The sequence below is a fragment of the Takifugu flavidus genome, chromosome 3, assembly GCF_003711565.1.
Source record: "Takifugu flavidus isolate HTHZ2018 chromosome 3, ASM371156v2, whole genome shotgun sequence".
NCBI classification, from domain to species: domain Eukaryota; kingdom Metazoa; phylum Chordata; class Actinopteri; order Tetraodontiformes; family Tetraodontidae; genus Takifugu; species Takifugu flavidus.
The window spans coordinates 11814949-11835757 of record NC_079522.1 but is presented as its reverse complement, the minus strand read 5'-3'; the positions used below and the strand labels follow the sequence as shown (position 1 = coordinate 11835757).

At 46.1% G+C, this 20809-nt stretch overlaps 1 long non-coding RNA gene across 1 annotated transcript; it reads left to right on the top strand.

Annotated features, from left to right (window-relative positions):
• Positions 1-18307: 18307 nt before the first annotated feature.
• LOC130523094 (uncharacterized) lies at positions 18308-19766 on the top strand. Its single transcript, XR_008949794.1, has 3 exons — positions 18308-18526; positions 18605-18766; positions 19393-19766. It is a non-coding gene; the product is annotated as an uncharacterized LOC130523094 (long non-coding RNA).
• The last annotated feature ends 1043 nt before the right edge of the window (positions 19767-20809 follow it).

Here is a 20809-nt window from a genome sequence, read left to right as displayed (position 1 = left end):
CGGCACCAGCTCGCAGGAGGAGTCGAAATGATTTCATGTATGTTAAAAAATTAACTGTTTGGGTTGCAGAGATGCTTTGCTGCTGATTTCTTCCCATAATTCTGGAAACTGAAAGCTGAGTCTCAGTGGAGACCTTCAGCCAACTAGTCCATCCCATACGGATCATGGATTATAAAAAAAGTGCTGGTCATTATCTACAGGCACGCAGCGTTATATTGTGGATGCTGACATTGCTCTTACCTGGCAGTTGGTGCTTTTACTATATTAATAATGTAGCAGGCGCCATCCATCATGCGGATATGAGGCTGCTAATCATGTCAGTTCCCTGCATATTCCCCCCCTTTTCATCAAAAGAGGAGCGGGGCAGAGGAAGACAGGAAATGGAGGAATAGCAGGGCTGACGGGAAAAGCTGCGATGAGCGTCAGGAAGGGAAATGATGGAGGGAAATAGTTGAGGGGTAAGATGGAAGGGGACAACATCAATGTGCTGAACACATGACAGATGCCCTTGGCCTTTTGCTGAATGGCCTCCCTGTTGGCAGGAGTTAACCAGTGTATTTAAACAGGAAGACAAATGGGACCCCGATTCCCTCTGCTCACTGAACCAGCCCATTTCTATTCCAACTCGCAGCCTTCGCCCGCGTGGGAATGCTAATATGGTTAGCTGACATTGGCGGGGTTAAACTGTCATAACATTCGTTCTTAATGGGACGTTAGCTTTCATGGTTTTCAGACCTCGACCAAAAATTGCAGGTGAGTAGTTCAAAGTCTCTCGTGAACATGTGACGCGTTCCTATAAAACCTTCAGATGATGAAAATCCCATTTGAAACAATCAGCACGTGGTCAAACTTTAACAATTGGTTATTTAATGTCTAACATCAAAAAGGTGTTTGAATGGAACCAAACCCACAATATTCCAGCCATGGAGCTAATTTCTCACATCCAGATGATCAGGCCAATGCAGCACTTCAGAAAATGAACAGCCTTTCCTGCCATGACTGTTTATGGAGCGAAGCAGTACTCAAATTAAATGGATTTGTGGAGCTAAAAGGATAAATCAAAGTAATTGTGCGTGAAAGCGTACTGATTGCTCAACTTAGTGATGCTAGTTTCTAACTAACCAGCAGTGACAGCGCTGGTGCTCAGTGAACAATCACATATTCTTTAAACATAGGCATGTTCGATACCGCTAATTTCAGACAGAGAACGACGACTCGCTCACCGAGACCTTCGATATATGTATTTATATATGTAAGAAATCTTGTGTTCCACCCCGAGGTGTTATAGCAAGTTACTACTAATTAAATGAACTAAGTTCAACAGGATCAGGAACCATCACCAATTACTGAGATTAAATAAACCGATAACAATCGCAAGGGGGAGCAATATGTGTATTTCAATAATTGTTTATTTACTCCATGCACCTGTGTACTTTTGAATAACAAACAATTATTCTAAAGCCTTTTTTGCCAATGTTTGACAATTTTTGTCCTAAACTGAATGACCGATTTAACGTCAATCACCACTAACTCTAATTAAATTCCTTTAATATGATTAAATTCCTTTTCTCAAAAAAAGTATAATGCACATTCTTCACTGCTGACATGCTTTTTGGATACGAGGTTTTCAAAATTCAAATATTTATTGTCCATCACATAGAGGCAGAGCTCAAAACATAAGCACAGCAAAAACTTGCTTTGGTTCTTCACTCATGTCTTATTGGTTTAAATGTGTAGTTTTTCTGCTCGCCCCTCTTCTCCTCTCCTCTCCTCTCCTCTCTCTCCTCTCCTCTCCTCTCCTCTCCTCTCCTTCCTCTCCTCTCCTCTCCTCTCCTCTCCTCCTCTCCTCTCCTCTCCTCTCCTCTCCTCTCCTCTCCTCTCCTCTCCTCTCCTCTCCTCTCCTCTCCTCTCCTCTCCTCTCCCTCTACCCAGCCCCCCATCAGCAGGAGGGTTCCCCTACATGAGCCTGGTCCTGCTCAAGGTTTCTTCCTGTTAAAGGGGAGTTTTTCCTTGCCACTGATTCTTGTCTGGGGTTAGGGCCTGGGATTCTGGAAAGCACCTTGAAACAATTTTGATTGTAAAAGACGCAATATAAATAAAGATTGATTTGATTTGATTTTTGATTTAAATGTTTCTTTTTAAATCATTGTGGTGTTTATGGTTTTAATGTGACGGACAGTAAAGTTTGAATGTTGAATCATAAGCTGGCAGCAACATCAAAACAAAAATGTAGTAAAAAAATTGTAAATGACTAAATGAGGCTGGTTAAAAATGAGCCATCCATAATAGCAACCGGAGCATCTGCAAAAAGTTCAACAGCATATTTTAGTGCTTTTAACATCATGGCAGGGGACTGCAGAAGAAAACCAGCCTTAAATTCTGACTTTTTTTTAACCTTGTGAAATTGTGTTTTATGAAATTGTCTTGTCACCTTTTAAATAAACAAGGATCAGAGAGCAAAGCTGATCGTACAGATGACAAAAGATGAGATGGGTCGAAAGCCAAAAGCAAGCTACTCTTCATACCACCTCTTGTGCCTTCAATTTTCCAGTTTTGCGTTCCGCAACGCCCAAACTGGCGAAGTTGTCGTGATGGGAGCAGAGATGTTTTTCTAAACAGGAGGTGGCGCTATGATTGGCCATGGTGTCACACTGTTGCAATGCCATCTTCTGGCAACAAGTACTGCTCAACATCAGGTTGTTTGTGCCCTGAGTGTCCATGGCTGGGATTGCGAACCATTACGAGTCCCTATACTTTAAAGGGCCTTGGTATCGGCCGTGCTTCATCCCTATTTAAATTTAGCAATTTTAAGGCTGCGAGGGGATGAAAAAGGTGTTGTTTTTAACCAACCAAGAGTATTTTTAAGGGTTTTCAGGCAGCTTATGCATTTGGATCTCTTTCAGCTATTTGAAACATTAATCATTTGGAAATGATACCATAAAGATGTAAAATAGGTTGATTTGCATTAAATATAGCAACTGTTTGCAGGAAAAACACTCCAGGATCTGCCCATGGATCCATTAGTGTCCTGGAACTGAGGGACCTTGACTGCTTTGCTTCATTTTCCTTCATTTGGTGTAATCTGCTGTCCGCATGCCCTGATGTGTTTGAGCACAACCTTTACACGAATACGACGCATTTTCCGCCAGTTTGCATTGCTGCGGTGGGCTCTTGTGATAACCTTTACGGATCCGGAAAACAAAAACATACTAATTTTCCTCCAGCACCTGTCCTCCTATGTAGCTTCTGCCTGTCCACCGGCGCCGAAGAGGAAATGTGCATTTGATTGATGGGTCTGGTTAAATAAAGATAAGATTTTGAATGCGTGGCCATATGTCTGCCGTATGCACTGTCTTTTTTGGCTGAGAGCCTGGAAGCTGAACCTCAATATCCTGATGTCTTCTTCATGCTGCCAGGGGAGAGGACGGAGATGGAGGTGGGCTACGGGTGAGGGAGGAGGAGGGGTGGACTTCAGAGCGACAGGCTGACGGAGAGGAGCGATAATGAGCGCTCGGGGCTGTCTGGGGTGCAAACTGCTTCTCTGAGCGCGATAGCTGCAAGGGGAAAAGGAGCGGGAGACAACAGGGTGAATGGAGACGGAAAGGTGGAGAGGAAAGTGCCCTCTCAGCTGGATCAGGTTTGATGTGCCGCTGCTACTTCCTACGCGAGGAAACGACGAGCGGAAACATGGAGAGAGGAGGTTGTGAGGGGCAGCTGTTAAGTGCCAATTAGGCCGTGATGAGCGGGAGTCGGGAGGGCCCATCTGTACACAAACAACCCGACGAGCGAACCAAGGAGGAGCAGACAAAAAGGGGAACAAGCAGGGCCAAATCCCCATCAGCGCCCACCTCCACCTCTGTCACCAACTCACATCTGCGTCTGGCCTCAACAGCTTCTGCCGCTAACTGTGAGATGACAAACAAATGTTGACCAAGCGCCATTAAAAAGGCCCCAAATCACCCCAAACTGGAGGCAGGGCTGCTGTTGTTGAAGCCGTATCGGATGTCCGGCTTTCACCGCCACGCTATCTTTAGAAACAGTCGATCCGGAGCCTCAGTTTACGCGTCTGTAATGTGAAATCCTCTGATGCGTGCTTCAAAACAACATGAGTTCGGTCTGTTTTTGCAATGCCAAGGTTTTCCTTTTGGTAATACTCAAATTTCTGAGAGATAAAGAGGCAAAAAATATGGAGAAATGGATGTTTTCCTAAGGTGACAAACCTAATGTCATAGGGTTGTAGTTAATAACACATCCACATGTATTTGAATAGAAAATTAAATTGAGTGCAACTATATCCGCAAATAAGTTTGCATGAGGATGTGTATCAGAAAGTGATTTCACATAAAACGGGAGGATTGAGGTCAGGACTAATACACCTCTATTGTAGGGCGCTATGGCAACGGTGGCTTTATGAGCAGCTGACCTTGTTCGTGGCAAAAGGAGACATTTACATTTCCTGCAGGTGCACAAATGTGATGTTTCATTGGGACATTTAGTCATGCTGCACCGTTTTCTGTTGTTTTTTTGTTTACACAAAATTGTACAACTTACCTTGATAGATTCACAAAGGCATCAAAATGTAAAAGTGTCATTCGTCATCAGGGTCGCTGGTGATGAATGCGCCTTTTCATGTCCCAGTCAATCTCATTTCTATGCACGGTGCACATCTGAGGCCACGGTAATTTCCCCCGGCTGCTGCCTCAGAGCCGCCTGCACCATACTGTGCTTTGTATATTCATGTGTGTACCTTCCTATCTTAATCCTAGCTATTACTCGCATGGCTGGCCATGTCAAGCGGAGATTTGCTCACTCACAGTGAATGGGCCAATATTGACAGCACGCCCACCGCATCAGTGATCGGTGTAAGGGCTTAGCATGCACTAGATTCACAGGTTTCCAGCTAAATTCAATGAGTAGGCCGACATGTTAGGAAACAATGCTCACGGGGAATCTGCAATTGCTAAATATCACTCTTAGCCCTCGAGGAGCTAGGATTTAATTGCTGACAATGCTCAATTGACAGTCTTTTTCCAAGCTTTTAGCAAAATGTATCACTTCTTATTAAGGGTCTTCGATAATCCAACACTTTTGCTAGCAGTATGCTGGTGTGCTTTTACTGGATATGGCCCATACAGTCCAGTTGTGCAGGAGGCTCGTGGCTTCCAAACGTAATTTTTTAACAAGAAATATGGATGGTTTATTGATTCTCACTATGTGTTTATGTGTTTGACATGTTTTGACATGTGGGAATCTTTTCGGACGTGTCTTTCAGTGAATCAGCCCATTCTTGGTTGGTGCTGCATCTGTGCATTTTTCTACTAATACGGGTTAATTTAAATTTACCCAGTGCGAGTTTTCTTACACGTTCCTCCCACAGAGGAAAGGAAAACTTACATCATTTATCTCACGCCATGGCACCATCTGGAGCAGCAGCCGGCCCAAACCGCCACTGATCTCCACCTCATAGAGGTCAAAAGTTTACACAAAGCTGACACCCCTTTCATCCAAAATACCGGGAGCTTCTTGTTATATTTTCCTGAGGCGTGTTGCCACTTCAAAGGCGTTAACGGAATGATTTGCAGACGAAAGTGCTGCCGCTCGCCTCTCTAGGCCGGTTCGCTGTCTGACTTTGTTTTGCCTAAATGGAAATGATGGAGCGCTGTGGCGTCGTTTCAAGGGAAAGCATCCTCACATCATGGCCGGTGACATTAACAGGTGACAGCAGCCGCCGTGCCGCCGCTGCCGAGGTTCAAAGTGTCGGCTGCGCGAATGGGATGAGCAAAGTCGGAGAGAGGGGGGGGATCAAAGATCAGAACACCTGTCCAGGTTTTTGCGGCAAAAGTTGGGACAATTTCTCCTCGATGGTTCGTCCTTTCGATGATGTTTGGCGGCGAGCTCATGATGGAAGCCTGACCCTGCAGCTTTTACATCAGAACACTATTTTCAACCTCTGGATATGATGATCAATACCGTATATAAACCGCACGGGGTTCCATTTCCTCTGTACTCCTCCAATCTCCCAAGTGCAGAGGCCATGTAGCCAGATACTTCAAATTCCCTTTACGGTATCGATTCAGGTTGCAGGTCACAGAGTCCAGCGAGTCAAGATCAGAGAAATGTAACCTGGGGTCAGGCACAAAGGGAGCGACCGACAACGAACCAGACGCAGGTTAACGGTAGAAATATGTCGAGGTAATTAAATTGGCCACAAACGCGGAGGATGCGAGAGGGGCATGGCTGCAGCTGCGAGGAGCCTCCCGCCATACGCCGTTCTATTTACCTCAGAATGGCGAAAATGGCGCACTTTTCAATTTCAGGGAAACATATTCATCACGTCGGTTTTGGGTTGGTCAGTGTAAACAAAGCCCTCATGCTCAGAGCGGGGCGTCTATTTATTGAGCGAAAGGCACTTTCCATTAGCGTGTAAATTGCTGTTGGACATAGAGGCCATCCACATTAACCGCCTTTTCCTCTGCGCATGATAGCCTTGGCGCTGCTATATCTCCTCATTACAACCATTTCTCCTCCATTATTTCAACACCGATTCACCAAATCCTCCCATTCGATTTGTTGTCCCCCTCCCGCCCGCCTCAGTACAGTGGGGCCTGCACTTCAAACCGCTCTGAAATGAGCCTGCTCTGCCAGGCCGGCAGCTAGCCAGACCCATCATCCATCTGCAATAATAGAAGTCTTCTGGCTCATGATAGACTGAAGCAATCACCGTGCAGCCTGAGTGGCTCTTCTGTCTGGCCTCTCCAACCCTGCTGCTGGTTGATAGCAGCGGAGGTCTGGGGGGGCGGCGGCATTGGCAGGTAGGCCTTGAAGGGCCCTGGCAGGCTGGATGGGTAAACACACAGGCCAAAAGGCTGCGAGAAAACAAAATCACAAGTAGACACATGACTCGAGTCGAGAAGGATGTTTCCCATTGAGGAGAGTAGTTGGGTTTTGGAAGAACTCCGCCATTGTGGGTGGCGATTTATTCTCTTTCAGGATTCGGGTGTTTCACATACGTACCTCATTAATAATGACGTTGCCTCTTCTCTTCTTTTAAATTTGCCTTTTTTCATCCCTGCCGACTGGACGCAGGAGCAGCTGGAGACTCATCCAACATGCGCGGCTTATTAAGCTTCCAAACCTTTTTCTCTTTCATCCCATCATTATTCCTCTCAGCCATCCCAGCCTTCCACTACATCCCGGCTCTCTCCCCACCCGAGCACCTCCATCCCTCAATCATCTCCGGCTCTTCATACTTCTGCTTCGACCTCGCGCCATCCTTCCATCCTTCCTCATGCCTCTCCATTGCCTTCATCTGCGTGGAGAGCATCTCATTCGGTCTCGGCTAATTGGCTCTAATTAGAGTCATTCAGCAGGGGTTAATCAAGGATGACTTGCGCAGTATGACTGGTGAGGAGGATCAGAGGTAGCGGGCAGACTGTGTGCTGTAGCAAGCACGTATCCCTCCTCCCGGCAGGGTCGAGTGACTTGGCATAGATAAATGTGTTTAAACCTGCAGCACGGAATGATGCTGTGGGAAGAACATCCACTCAGAACTTTGAAAAACTTTATCTTACTCATGAAAATGGTTCCCCCCACGAGAGGACATTTGCTTGCTGTCACCTTTGTATCTGCACCAGTAAAGCCACATTACCTCCGTCTCCCTGAACGGCACGTGTTCCAGTTAAGTGACTTCCAGATAGAGTCACAAATTCAGCTTTTTCTTTAAATGGGGGGAGAGATGTCTTCTGGAGCATCTGCTGCTTCATTAGGGCCTGTTTGACAGTGGGGCCATTTCCTTTGAAAATGAGATATTTAAAAAGAAAGGAATTTGAAGGCTAAAGATTCAATTTAGAAAAAAGAGCTGAGATGAGATTACCAAGAAATGATCAACTGTGGAGCTTAAAAATGGAGTGCATTCTTTTCCAAGGGTGTTTATTGGGGACAATTTAATGGAAAGCAAAAAAAAAAAAAAAAATAATATCAAAGACTGAAGAATGTGAGGCCTTCTGGATGTTCTTAGTTTGAATTACCAGTGGAAAAAAGGTGGAGCTTCCCCGAAGATGCTTCCGAGAACCGTGGAGAAGCAAATGCCACATCAACACGTCCACTCCAAAACCAGTGCAGAGGCCTTTGTCCTGTGGTGATTATCTGATAAGACGGTCCTGTCCAATACCCCTCTGTGACTGGAAACACACACACACACACACACACACACACACACACACACACTGGCACTGAGAGTAATGGCCCAGTCCTGTGTGGTAATAGGTTCTTTTTTCTGTGCGGGTGACGGTACACGCTCCCTCATCTGAGCGTGGTCCTACCAAGTCTATTTGATGTGACTAGTCCATTAGACTTCCAATGGGCTCCTTCGCCATAATCCTGAATATGCAGTGTTTTTCTTTTTTTCCCTTCCCGTGATCTTCTCGTCGGAAGTAGTCGGCAGTAAAGATTGCTCCTGCCGCCATTGAAGCAGACAAATTCCCCCTCATATCCTCCTGCATATGGGATGGGATTCTCTCATTATGACCCCCTTACATTCCCCCGCGGCGACATTAGCCGGCAGCTGTGAAAAGACTATTAGGATCTAAACCATCGTGGCCAGGCAGAAGTTCGAGAAGGGTGATTGGAGGCAGAAGACGTGGGAAAAGATGAAGTGGGAGAGCTGCAGATTAGGCGACAGGCCGTGGACCCCCAGCCTATCTCGGGCCTACACGCGTGAACTCTCACATATAACGTATTTATACGCTGCGCTCTTGCGCTCTGCAGCAACACAGCCGCGCTAATCCACTGCAGCCAATCAATAAGCACTTGACAGGTGCTGAAACACAATATAGAGAACAGCAATAGCTGCTGTTTCCGATGGCAGGGGGGGAGCGGGGACGCTGGAGAGGTTTGGACTGAAGCACACATTTCATTTTAGAAAGATAGTCCCTGAATTTGCTGAAATCTTTTGTCCATTTCCCTGTGCGATGACACAATTGTTCCACTCATGCTGCCTGATTGTTTAAAAAAAAAAATCTGCGCCTCAAAACAAGCCAGACTAGCAAATATAAAAATTAATAAGCGGAGCAATTTGGGAAATGGAGGATATAAATTGTTATGCCTTACAGGTGCTTCGGCTTTACACTCGACCGAGAGCTGAAATGGAACCGCTTCAGCAAACCTTTTTCTTTTTTTCCTTTTTTTTATGGCAGAGATTTTGACCTGTCGAGGCAGGGGAGACTCAGGTAAAATCCAGTAAATTTCTTTAACGATGGCTCGTTTTCCGCCGAACAACCGAGCGACCCTGAAAGTACATTAACCCACAATGTTCTTTAAGAGGAGATGAGGTCTCCAATTCAGCCTGGATTCTTTCAGGTTGGAAACATATCTAAAGAGCTTTTTTAATTCAGTACAGTTGTTATCTGCAAATGTCGAAACTCCTCCGTTGCTGTTGTTAGGACCGTTAATGCCACCTTTAAAATGCTTTGTAACATTGTCACATGTAACATGTCAAAATCTCTGTGGAAATAAAGTCCTTGGAATCCAAAATATTTTGGCTTTTCTACTTCAGTTGAATGCAGGAGCGTTGGGACGTTTCCCCCTTCATTCTTTTCTTCTGTTTTCAGTGTCAAATGAGGATCCGGTGCTAATGTTGCTCTTCCATCACTGCTGCTCTCCAGCTGCAAAGTGCTGATTGGAGCTGGAACCCGCCTTGTGATTGGGCAGACTTCTATTCAGCAAAAAAAAAAAAAAAAAAATCTTTAATTTATTTTGGCAATCTCTCTTAACCCATCAACTATTTTTTGCAAGGTGGAAATTGGAAACGCCCAGCCGATGTGAAAGGGGAAAACATCCCAAACTAAAGGGCGATATTACCCTGGTGGCTGAAGCTCAGAAGGAGGTGAAAAATCTCTAGCTTCTTTTCTCTTGCTCGGTGATTGTCTCATCAGCAGGAGTAATTTACGTTTCTAGTTATCGCGTCATTTCTGAGGGGAGAAACGGGGAGAGACGTAATTACTTCTCTCTGCAGACGGAGAACAGATGAGGAATTGGGGAGTAATTAATAACAGACCGGTCTCCTGCTGGAGTCGACTAGACCTTCTAGCACTGCCTCGTCCTCAGAGACAGACTTTACTGGCTGTGAGAAAGGAGTGGGAACGCACTCCAGTAGCAGCCTGATGGATCAGCAACAGGCTTTTCAAAGAGGAAGAGGAAAGAAAAAGAGATGAGATAGAAAGGTAAGAGTGGACGAGGCGGGGGTGGGCGAAGAGAAAAGGAGATAAGATGGAGGAGTGATGGGCGCTGAGCAGAGAAGACAGATGGGGGATGAAGCAGACGGATCTGGAGCGCAGAGCTTGGCCTCTTCTTTAAAACAGAGTGGCTCCAAAGGATGCTAGGCTAGTCGCAAGCATGCATTAGCCTGAAGCCTTTTGATAAGAAGTTATCAAATGGGCCTCTTCTGCATCTGAGGATGAATCAATAAAGGATGCACTTTGCCTTTTCTTGGCTGCCATTTTCATTTCCTCACCCATGTTTGAATAATGTTACGGCTCTCGCTCCTGTCTCTGCCGCACATAGATTATCTCCAGAAGCTCACCAACATCCTCGCTAACAGCATCGCTGCGGCTCCAGATGTTATCTTTACGGTCTTTGCCACGTCAGCCCCGGCGTTGATGGCACATTAGCCCGACAGGCGTGCTCCCCTTTCTCAGCTAAAACTCTCCCGAGGAGCTCTCACAAAACCAGCCCCCCTCCTGCAAATATTATTAAACTCCAGACTATGGAAGCCTGTTTAGTTTTCATTCTGCACCGCAGCCTCTGTGCTTCCATTTAATAAGATTGGCGGCGGCACTGGTGACGGACTGTCTGCTCGTGGATGCCAGGAACGGCACGAGATGATCTGCGCTTGTTGAAATGCAATCTAGCAGCGATGGCGAAGTCAACAAGATGATAGACCATATCTGAAACGGAGACGAAGACGAAGCGGCCGCCGATGTTTACCCGCCTGCCTTGGCTGCCGCGTGGAAAAGCGCATAAATAAACGCGGCGATAGCGATCGAACAAACAGGAGAGCAAACACAAACCGATAGCTATCGCGGCGGGCATGCATACCCAGTCGGAGAACATGAGAGCGCGCGCATGTAATGATAGCTATCTTCCACTCAGCTGTACAAACAAGCCAACAGCAATTCCAGGTCCACACTCGTGCCGCGATCGTCCACTTTCAGGGGATTTTTTTTTTCAGGCGATACACCGGATGAATGTTGCATTAGCTCTCCAGGGCTAATATTCTAAAATAAGGAAAATCTGATAGAAAGGCAGATGCAGTGAAAGTCAGTAAGGTCGCGGAGGAGGCCTAGAGGCTGGGAGAACGTACCCAGCGGCCTTTCTGAGGGTCTGACTGCGCACACCTCCGTCCCCTGTCAATCAAGACTTGCGAGTCAGTTCTGAGAGGCGGTTAATGGAGCGAGCACAATCCTCTGCTGTCTTTAATGCCGACCGCATCACTTCTGCTGCAATTTTTATTGTATTTGAGGAATAAATGGAGAACCACCAAGCGCAAAGTGGTGATTCTGTGTCAGGCTGCCTCAGCAAATTAAAATAAAATTAATGATTCGATTTAGTCAGGCGCGGCCCTCCAGCTGCTTCGTGGACCGTTGTCGGATGGAAGAGTTTCTCTTTCTCCTCCTCCTGTCTTCTGTCAACACCTGTGGAAGGCAGCCGGCTGGGTCGTGGCGGCGCGTTGCGTGGTAAGCGCAGGCGAAGCCGGTCGGTGAAGCCCGCTGGGGGCTACTGGGATGTTTTGCACCGTAGCAACAGCCAGAGGCCCCCCCGCTGCTGCTGATGCAACCGCTCACAGGGGACCTGGAGACGGCGGGGGAGGGGAAAGGTGTCCGCGTATGTCAGTAGGTTTTTCTCTGTGTTCGTGTTCACTGCGGGAAGCGTGCATAGGTGAGATGCCTGCATCTGTTTGGGCAGAAGAGTGGGTGGTGCTGTCATGAAGCACGACAGAAATAGAAAACCAGAAGAGCTGTAAATGTGAAGCAGGCACAGTAAATTAGCACCGCGTTAAGCACTGAATGTTTTTTCTCATCTTCCTGGTGGCTGTGCCTTTATGATTGATTGTATATCAGCTGTAGTTATATTTATGCCTGTTGGCTCACAACCCCCTCCACACCTTTTTATTTCCCTTTTTTGTCAGAGAAAGGCAAATTTAAACATTGGATGATTTTCTTCGACAGTTCGAAACATATAATCATGTTCGTCTGTCATTGAGTTGTTTGGTTAAATTGTCCGATGCCGGCGCCAATACTCAGGTGGTACATTAAATGCCGCGTTTTCCATTTTGAAATAGATGTTTAGCTGTCAGCGTCAAAACCTTTCCGTTCTGAACAAAACAGCCAAATAATTTTGCGTCGTGGAAAAACAGGACTGGCTTTGATATCGCTTCAGATCAGCCGACTTCGTTTTTGTCAGCACATTAAGGACGATAAGAAGTCCTCCCTCTACAGCGAGCCTATCTGATGTAATAACGCCAGCTCACCGGCGCCATTAGAGCCCAGATTTAGCAGCTGATTTCTCCTCAGCTCTCACCGACAGCACGATTCCGGCACCGCTCTCCCTGGCAGGTAAATCAAAGGCTGTGGCTTGTTATCGTGTTTCATATGCAGCACCACGATCACCGTATCATGTATTGTAATAAAGTCGGAGCCCTCTGATGGTATTACTGTTGGTGCGCTGGGTCAGGCGGGCACCTCACGGAGCAGACACATGACTTACCCGTCTCCACACTCGTGGTGTTGACACAGAAATAGCCGCGATTGTACACCTATTGCGTATTAATGCCACCGCATACGCCGCAGACGCTTTCTGGCACCCCATTAAAATACTCAAAAAGCAATCACAGGTTCTCTCATCACACCACCTTGCGCAAGTATTGCTCAGTCCCTGACATCCCCCTGCCCGACACGGCAAATCCCCCTGGCCGGAAATGCAATCCCACCTCCGTGTGACCGGGGAGGGACCGTGACGGATGGCTTGTAAGCACCCCTCCATGTTTCACCGCGCCTTCCTCTTTGTCAGATGGGGAAACTGAAGACTTCCATGCACCGCCTCACCTTAGGGACACTGCTGTGTTCAATAATTCAGTGTATGTAGCTCCAGTCCTGTGGAGAGCGCTCATTGGTGACCGATGAAGATCCTCAGCGGGTCCCAGCTAGATTCCAAAAAGAGAAGGGTACGTACAGTAGTCTGATGCTAAAATCAGCTGGTTTACAGTTTTCCCTTTCTGTTTTGACATTTAAATAAAAGTGAGGTCTTGACAACAAATTGAACCACGATTACTGTTATTAAATCCAACTGTGCTTTTAACACCCTGACAGGTTAAAATGTGTGTTGCAGAACCAGTCATTTGTCTAGAAGCCCCACTATGGTTCCTGTATTTCATTTGTGTTTATTCGTTCTACTGTACTGGTTGATTAACAGAGATCTGCTCCAAATGACACAGCACTTATAGATCCTGGCTTCTCAACAAAGCTACAAGTCATGTATTAGCCTGGAAACAGGACTCAGACTGGTAGTTCTTGTAGGAAATCCAAAACTCCATTGTCATTTTGTAAGGCGTTCATTCATTCTTCACCTTTATTTAAACTCGTGAGTACACTGAGGCCAGTATCATTTACAGTGCAGGCGAGCGGTGACAAGCGTGCAAAGCAAAACCAATAAAATGCAGATGGTATGCAGAAAACAAAATATGGGAAGAGAATGAAAAACTACAAACAGAGGACAGAAAATTAGTGAGTAATGATTTTATGTACTGAAGAGGATGAGTGAGTTTAGCTGGAGACTTAACAGAAGAGTGTTCCAGATGTTTGGGGCATTAGCAGAGACGGCAGAAGGCATTTGATGGGCAAGGATGAGTAAATCATCTGTTTACCTCCTTTTTTTGTCTCTCAGTACCTGTGATAAAGGGTTCAGCATCAAATTTGTGTTTTTGTGGAGAATGCAGCCAGTCAGTCTTCAGATGGATAGATGCATACAGACGGGGACTGGCAGGTAGGTGCAGGGACAAGACAAACTTTCTACCAATCAATCGTCAGAGGTGAGCTTTGATTCCCCTGGGCTTCGGGACCATTTCGGTGGGAGCGAAACATTAATGTGCATCAGTAGTGAACCTGGCGGATAAAACCTCCTCCTCTGGGTACATCCTAAAAATCAATTCTCTGCCTGGCTTACCTCCGTTTTTTTGTCGGGGACGGTTGACTGGCAAGGTGGTCAAAATCCAAATTTACTCTATTTTGGCCCCGACTCCCAGCACGGCGGTATCGAGCTTGCAGTAGATTTGACATGGGAATTGTAGCTGACTTTATGTTTTATAGGTTTGTATGTTGTCTTCAAACATGGTCACGGTGAGAATAGTGTTAATTCTTAATGACAAAGGTTTCTTTCTAGCTGCAGACAGCACAGGTTTTGCAGCGGTAGCAATAAGCAGTCCTACCAGTCTTTGAGTGTGCTGTAGGGAATTTGGACAGCTGTAACTTTCCCTCTGCCACATTTATGCATCATCTCTTTAACAAGGCCAGTGGCCAAGGAAACGGCCGGCGAGGGATGCTGGCACGAATCCTAGGTGACACGGGGGCGGGCCCAGATCATTAGCGCCCAGTCCGGGTGGAAGAGAAAGAAAGGGGAGATGAGAAATAAAGAAGGGAGGCAATAAAACAGAAAGGAGCTGAGGCAGGTTGGAACACAGACAATGACCGACAGTGTAAAAAGCAGGGATGAGAAGAGCAATAATCCACCTAATGAGTTCGGTCATTAGCATTTGGATGCAACTCACACTTGACTGCTACAGATGTCCTCACAGAGTAACATTTAGTCAACTCCATCTCACATTTACATAATTGAGAAAACAACGAAAACCTTTTAAAATTCTACCCAATCTAGTTCTTTTACCTGTCCAATCACACGCTCTTTAATGCGTCATTGAGTGAAAATGACAAGAATATTAAAATTCTGGTGTTTTAATGAATCTGTAATATGTCTAGACAACACAGAACCAGATCCAAAGTGGTTGAGGCAAAAGGGACCTTTGTTTTTCCATTTTTGACTGCAGCAAAGGCTGCGACCCGTATCGAGCCGCTGCAGCAGACAATACGAGAACAACTGCACGCGCATGATAACCATTTTCGCTTCTTTGTAGTTCCTTGCCTGCCAATCTCCCAGCAAAGATCTATAGGAGACACACAAAACACACGCACCATCGCAGGGGCTCTGTTCTCCCGCGTCCAGCAGTGTTTTTGCAGTCGCGAGCGGAGGAAACGGCATGATCTAAATAGCTCATTAACTTTTGATGACTGGGTCCTTTGGCTGTAGATCTTGAAAGCAAACGGGAGCCAGACTCCTTATGGCTATTGATTCAGGAGCACAGCCCCCACCCCCTTTTTGGAGGCCCCAAAGAGAGCTGGGGATTCCAAATTCTTCTCGCTAAGATCGATGCATTTGTAAATGGGACTGGGACCACGTGTGTCCTGCCCTGCAGAAAAACCTCCGTCGTGATTTTTCTTTTTTTTTTTTTTTTTACATCAAAAGCTTCCATCAGATCAGATCATCGATTGGCCTTAATGCAATGAAGACAAGAAGAACCCCAGACAGATGGGCAAGTGTTTTGGCATCACAGACTTTAGAAATCTGTAGAAGACTTTTACCTAGAAAACCGTGTTTGAGAACAAGCACCACCTGGGACAGATACCCCAAAGGAATCTGAGCCCACTTTGAAATGACGCATTACGTGCTATTTCAGAAGCATCGCGCAGTAACAGACACTTGGTGTGTCAGGACCACACTTGGAGGGTAAGAGCCACTGAGCATCGCCCCAAGATGCTGATTCCTTCTGTGGATAAGACTCCAGGGATGGAAGTCTTCACGAATCAACATTAAACCACTCAAAAGGCATTAAGTCAAGGATAATACCTCCAAAGAGAGAAACTGCAGAATTTCTGTCTATCACTTGTGTACTTGAGTGTTCCACACTTTCAATACGACAATTTAGCCGTGAAGTACAAAATAGGCAGAAACTATAATTCATACTCGAGGACACCCTGGAGGACAGACCTTTGCGGCCAAGTTCCGGTTTAATAGGATAGTTCTCATGTCCGTTTTATGATTTGAATCGTCTCATTATTGAAAGGTTAGCCACATTTTTAGCCAATCCCCAACAGCCTTCATTTTGGCATGCGGGTTCTTGCAACATCCAATCATTGGTTTGACAGTTACAATGTAATCCTCCGGAAACATTGCCCAGGATTTTTGAAAATGTACGTCATTCTTTCCCCCACTCCACTTTAACGCAATGCCGTTTATATTTCGTGGTGACCTACAGTAGCTCCTGCGTTGACGGTTGACTTGCTTTTTGTGCCTGCCCGTGTAAAGCCCCTCTGCTGACAGTCTGGACAATAAGCCCAATGTTACGCCTTATTTGCATGGGATAAGAAGGGCGCTAATGCTTTTGTTGGAAAGCCAACGGATGTGGTGTATGTAAATTTGGATTAGGTGGATAAGGCCCCTGTCAGCTTCAATAAGTATTGTTGCCATTGTGCATATGAGCTCAAGTGTGTCTGTCAGTGGACGAATGTGTTTCTGTGTGTGAGCGTCTGGCTCTAGGCTGAAGAAATGCATTTAAATGAAGCCCTTTACCTGCAAATACCACTTCGATTAAAGGGCTACTGGTGGGCAAACGAGCACAGTGTGTGTTTTTGCAGGCAGGTGTTTGTGTAGTCTCCATGAACATGTGTCTGCATGTGCCCCAGGGAGACCCACACTTTTAAATGACTGGTTGAACCGCTTGATGACCGCAGGCTGACGGGCTGGGCTCTGTGTCCGGAGACGATAGTGCCGCTCTATGACTCAACCTATATCTGGTGTTGTGTTTCTGAATCACATTCTGGCGCAACGCTGGGGGAGAAAGACCGGGGGAGCGCGGAAAGCACTGATAAGGCGTGGAGCGAGTCATGTAGAGGGTCAGTGCAGCGGAGAGATAGGGCAGCTACATGGCAGAAGGAAGCCGAGCGTGACCACTTTCTTACTCTTTCACTCATCCGCCTTTGCCGTCCGTCTCTCCACCTCCCCCCCCCCAGGTCATCCTTGGCACGGTCTCGTTATCTCACGCTGCACTGATGGCTACTGTGTGTATAAATGTGTGTATTTCTGCGTGGATTGGGGCTCCTGTCTGAGTAGGAGCGAGTTGTTTTGGCAGGTTCAATTACCCCGAACATACTTGCAGCTACTGCTGAGGTTTTGGGACCAATCTCTGAACTAAAGCGTGGGGATGAGACGGGTTAAAGCCCACGCATTGATTTATACCCACTCCTTGACTGTCCTTGAATATAAATGACGGCGTTTCAACCCCTCTATGCAAGGCTCCCAGAATTCTCCAGGCCTATCGAAGCGAGGATCTCTCCTCATTTTCTAAGCTCTCCCCAAATCTGCTCCACTCACATCCTCAGAGCAAGCGGAGGATAGACTTCCAACATCTGCTTCATCGCTGAAACTCATTTTGACGCCTGAGAGGGAGGCGAACCGAGAGAGAATTTGATCTTCACGAATCTGTGGGAGCGAGTTCTATCATCTCTCCCCCTACCAATCCATCGGGGCAGGGACACTTACCGTACAAGTCACTCATCTCCAGTGGCAGCTTTGATTCTCTTCTCTGCTGATTTCGCATAATCACACAGTAATGAGGTTGGCTCTGGCGTGCTGGCGCGGCCGCGGTGTATGGCTAGCATGTGTAAAAGGGGTCTGCAAAGAGGCTGAGTTAAAAGGGGGCAAGATGGATGGAGAGCAGTCGGGTAAAAAGGTCTTTCCTACATTTGTTGAAAAGACAATTAAATACACACATGAATTCTCCATTCTCCAGCTGGTGGAGTGGCTAATTTCCTGATCAGCTACGTACTGATAGATGTGTGTAACGGAGGCTTGCAACAACAGACAATAACAGTATTTAGGGGCTAAATGTTGTAAGCCTGCATGTTTCAATATGCGCTTTGTCTGAAGGAAATTGAAATGTTTTATTTCAGTTTTACCTCACAATAAAGCACAATACTGCTCTGATAATTGGAGTCAAGATGGCAGCAAGATTACACAAGAGATACTGACGTGGGGGTGTAGCATTGGATTCAGACCGTAATTAAGTAGCCCATCTTCTATTTTGTCTGTGCTTTTTTAAGTTCTTGAGATCCTGAAACATGTGAGTGGGCTCTTTTTTTTTGCTGAAACACGAGTAAAGTCTACGTTTGTCTGGGACTATTTTCAGCAGCGGATCGATGGACATTTCGTGCTCTGGCGAGTGTTTGCAGTGTCATTGACTTAAAACAAACTGCAACGTCCAAGGAAGGCAGCACCCAGGGAGCAAAGAGGATCACTCATGTGTGTTTGGAAGGTTAGGGGTGGATGCACGTGACGTTAATTCCCTTTTGACGGTTTTTAGTGCCTCCTTTTATTGTGTGTCTGTTGATTTCATGTCTGGTAGCTGCTGGCTGGTAACAAAGAAGTGAGTGAAAACTGTGTGTAAATGTTTTACAGTGTTAATAAGCAGCATTATAAACAGTTTCCTGTCTTATTACACCAGATTTACTCTGCGCCAGAGACGAGGCTCATGTGATGACATCAGGCGCCACGCTGAGAGTGGACACGGGGCGACGGAGCGCTGCGAGTTCCTGTCAGACTCCGCAGGGGGTGTCGTTTACCCATCGCACAGCGTTCGGTGGAAAAGCAAGGCATCGTCGGCCAGGTCATTAATCCTTTACGTGTGGCTAAGTCGCTACAGTAGATGGTTTATGGGAACGTTTTATTGCAGTGCTGGATTCTTGTCCTGAGGCCACAAAGGTCACATGGGAGTTGGGCTTGGATGGTTTTCAGCCAATGACAGGGCAGCGTTAGTTCTGACAGACGGGTTCTTATGCTCAGTTGCACTCATTAAAACACACAATACAAAAAGCATTTTTAAATATGAATTTAATAATTGAGTCTAGATAAACATTTCCCATAATGGTAAAGGAAATTGTGTGTGTGTGTGTGTGTGTGTGTGTGTGTGTGTGTGTGTGTGTGTGGGGGGGGGTTCTCTAAAGGTTTCTGACAACAGATATTTACAGATTTATCAAATTGTAGATATGACTGAATGTTGCAAATTTATATTTAATATTCTGAAATACACGGTGATGATCTCTTAATTAAACATGTCGAAAGAAAATTAATAATTCACCAAACTTCATGCATCCAGAAGACTCACACACCTCCCACACACTTATGGCCCGACCTACCCCACTGACCTGCTTTCTTCACACAGATGTACATAATGTTCTCTTCCTCTCTCTCTCTCACTCTCTCCCTCTCTCTCACACACACACACACACACAGGAGAGGATGAAGAGCGGTGAGGTCTTGTGTGCTCATCTCATACACTCGACAGAAGCAGTGCTCCTGGCGAGGAGGAGCTACATGATATATGAAGAAGGCCACTTTGTGTTCGCCATTGTGCCCACACTCCACACACACACACACACACACACACAACACACACACACACACACACACACACACACACACACACACACTCTGCTCATCAGCCCCCTGCCCTGAAACCAGCTCTTGAGACACTGACAGTGACATATATGGAACACATGCAGACTGAAACCTCTTAAATATTCATGCAGTGTCTGCCTGTACATGTATGTTTTTGTGAGCATCTATATATATGTAGAGAGATGCCAGGGTGGGCTAATGTGTGTGAGTGTGTGTGGACTGTGAGCTAACAGCTTCTTTTTTTAAAAAAAGAATGGAACTGCCATTTTGAACAGTACATCACAGATTACCTTGCTAGGAAAATGACAATGGAACATTTCCTCTCAATCAGGGCTCTTCTACAAGAGTCATAAGTTCAACCGACATTTTCATAAGCGGGAAGTCAAAAACCCTTTTCTCCTCTCAGCCCAGGAGAAAATGCGACAGCAGCGAAAGCCACTGTGGCGCAGCTGTAACCTTTGTAGATGTAGTGCGTCCCTCAACAGGACGCCAGGCTTGTGCTGTCTTCCTTTCAGGATCTCAGAGCAACTCAGTCAGATTTTAGCCTGCCAGTCAGGACAAGCTAGCTTGACTGTGAAGAAGAGCACAATTGTAAAATAAATAAATAACCACTGGAAAAGAAACAGCCTGGGAATTCGAGCACCAAATCCTAAAAAGATATAACAGCGTGGAGAGCAACATGCTATTTCACGTATGATTAGCGGCACTCTGAAGTACCACTGTATATGGTAGGGGGCAGTGTGGGCCCCTTTTTTTCCCCAAAAGAGGTTTTTGCTTGTTTTAGCTCATTTTCTGTTCTTTTCCTGACTGGTTTTCTCTTCATTTTTTCAGTTCAAGTCATAAAAAGACAGTAAAACGATAGCACAGCTTCTTTTAATGACCATTTTAATCCCGAGAGCTACAAAAGCATTCACGTATAGAGTGCCACACTGAGTTGGATTAATATATTCTGACTTCAGATATGAAACTGTGCATGACGCCTTCCGCAAAACGACCTTTAGGTTGGTCCGGGTGTTTACAGGACACCATTTTAATAAAAGCGCTGGCCTTGAGGTCTTTCTCAATGCTGTAATATACGGTCGAGTGTCTGAGCCTATTTGCCGTTATAACACTTGAATCTAATCAGAGGATGGGCCACTCTTGGAGTGTTTGGAGAAACCACTTGTGCCCACAGGCAATCAACACCTCATCAGAGGCCCCCCTCTCATGTGGAGAGAAGGGGGCATGAGGCCCAGCAGTGAAGAGCACCATT